Source organism: Lathyrus oleraceus, chromosome 7, assembly GCF_024323335.1.
Source record: "Lathyrus oleraceus cultivar Zhongwan6 chromosome 7, CAAS_Psat_ZW6_1.0, whole genome shotgun sequence".
In the NCBI taxonomy this organism is placed as follows: Eukaryota; Viridiplantae; Streptophyta; class Magnoliopsida; order Fabales; family Fabaceae; genus Lathyrus; species Lathyrus oleraceus.
This window is the reverse complement of record NC_066585.1, coordinates 149391461-149393723: the sequence shown is the minus strand read 5'-3', so window position 1 is coordinate 149393723 and position 2263 is coordinate 149391461. Positions and strand designations below refer to the sequence as shown.

The 2263-nt window shown below is 37.6% G+C and overlaps 1 non-coding gene across 1 annotated transcript; it reads right to left on the bottom strand.

The window, feature by feature from the left end:
- Positions 1-1824: 1824 nt before the first annotated feature.
- LOC127109821 (small nucleolar RNA R71) lies at positions 1825-1931 on the bottom strand. The gene has a single exon (XR_007797071.1). It is a non-coding gene; the product is annotated as a small nucleolar RNA R71 (small nucleolar RNA).
- Between the last annotated feature and the right edge of the window lie 332 nt (positions 1932-2263).

The window sequence follows — 2263 nt, the reverse complement described above, 5'->3', positions numbered from 1 at the left end:
TTCCCACTAAAGAGAAGTTGAAGGGCATCCTGGTCTTTGCATGCTGTTGAGTTCCTCTATAAATAGGCCGTTCTAGTTCATTTCCAAATCATCCAACTTAGTTTACAACACTAAGACTATAATATCATCTGTAAAAGCGGTAATCCGTCACATCAAGGGGTTATCGCACCTTAGTGTAATTGAGTTGGAGCACTTTGATTTTTCCATCCTCTTTATTTTCAAAGTCAAAGGTTTATTTATTTCCTTGTACCAGATTTAAAGCCTCCGTTTGGAGCATGTTCTAATTTAATCGCCTTTTTATTTTACTTGCCATGCCTTACTTTATTTAATTCCTTGTGATGCTTTACTTTATTTAATTCCTTGCCATGCTTTACTTTATTTAATTTCCTGCCATTGCCTTTACTTTATTTAATTTTCTCGCCATTATCTTTATTGCTCATTTTAATTGTTTTACACGCTTTACTTGTTCTTCACGCCTTACATTCTAAACTTCTTTTCATCATGTTCAACATCGTTGTATTTGTTTGTATTACCATGTCTGGCTAAATCCTTCAAAGGCTAGAATGTAAGGATCGCGCTTAAAGAGATGTTTCACATATTGCATCTGTGGAAATGCTTTAGGGGTTGTTTTGATTTTTAATTCGAGTTTTCTAAAACAAACTTGGTTAATTTTAACTACTCAAGGAGTGCGAAAGCACCCTGGCTTAGTTAACTAGGAATTTTTATCACTTTAAGGAAAAACAATTTTGAAACTTTTTTCGGACGCATTGATAGATTTAAAATCAGGAAACTCCTTGGGTAAACTTTCCGAATCAAAATCAGTTTTCAACTAAGCTTACGAGTCTTATTTCTGAAAAATAGGTTTACTACTTTAGCGTTCTGCGCACCTTTTATAAGTGACAATAAAAGGCCTTAATTTAAGGGTAAACTCGGTTCTGAATACGCGAAAGCGACATTTCCTGTTAAATGGATTTTTTTCAAGAGTAGAAAATATTCCCCCATAAGTAGTTCTATTTAGACAATCGAAGCATCATTTAACTGATGTGAAATACATTCAAGCCTATCTTTATCTGCATTGTATTTATCATTTTCTTTATTTACTGTTATTTTGCGACATCAATATCTCAATTGTACCGCCTTAGATAAACATCGTAACAATAGTAATCGATAGATTGACGATTTGGTCTCTATGGGATTGATAATCTTTTATATTACTCTGACGTGATTCGTGCACTTGCGAATACAGCGATCAAGTTTTTGGCGCCGTTGTCGGGGACAAACTTCGTCAAATTTTATACCCTGTTGTTACACCGTATAGACTAAGGCATTATTAGCCAGTAAATACGAAGAACCCGTAGTACCGGAAATTTAGTAGATCCTTTAGCGGAACCCGAATGTTACACTCGTACACACCTCTAACTCATCCTAATTAAGAAAGCTATGACCGAGAATCGCGACCGGAGACCTCTTAAGGAATTTTCCCAACCCTCTGACGAGGAACCTAGTTCTAGTATAGTAAGCCCCCTCATTCCTGCCAAGAATTTCGAACTAAAACCATATTTACTGCAATTAGTGCAATAGAACCAATTCGCGGGTCTCGCTATTGAGAACCCAAATCAACATTTAAAAGTCTTTATCTAACTGGCTGACACCTTTAAATCCAATGGTGCTTTACCTGATGTGATTCGTTTAAGATTGTTTCCTTTCTCCCTCATAGATAGAGCATGTTCGTGGTTAGATTCACTTCCAGCTAACTCAATAACTACCTGGGAAGACCTTAGGAGAGTATTCCTTGCTAGATATTTTCCCCCTAGTAAGACTGTTGTTCTTCGAAACCAAATAACTAGATTTACTCAAAACCAAGGAGAATCACTTTTTGAAGCTTGGGAGAGATACAAGGAGATGTTAAGAGTCTGTCCACACCATGGCCTAGAACAATGGCTGATCGTTCATACCTTCTACAATGGACTCCATTATAACACAAAGATAAGCATCGACGCTGCCGCTGGTGGCGCGCTGATGAATAAACCTTACCCTGAAGCTTGTGACCTAATTGAGGATATGGCCCAAAACCATTACCAATGGGGAACTGAACGAGCATCAGTAGAGAAAAAGGAGACCGAAGGTGGAATACATGAGATAAACTCTATGGACATGATGCAAGCGAAAATGGAAGCTTTAGCCCTTAAGGTCGAACATATTTCTACAAACTCAAACACCGCAGCGGTAGTCCACACAGAGTGCGAACTTTGTGGATCTAAAG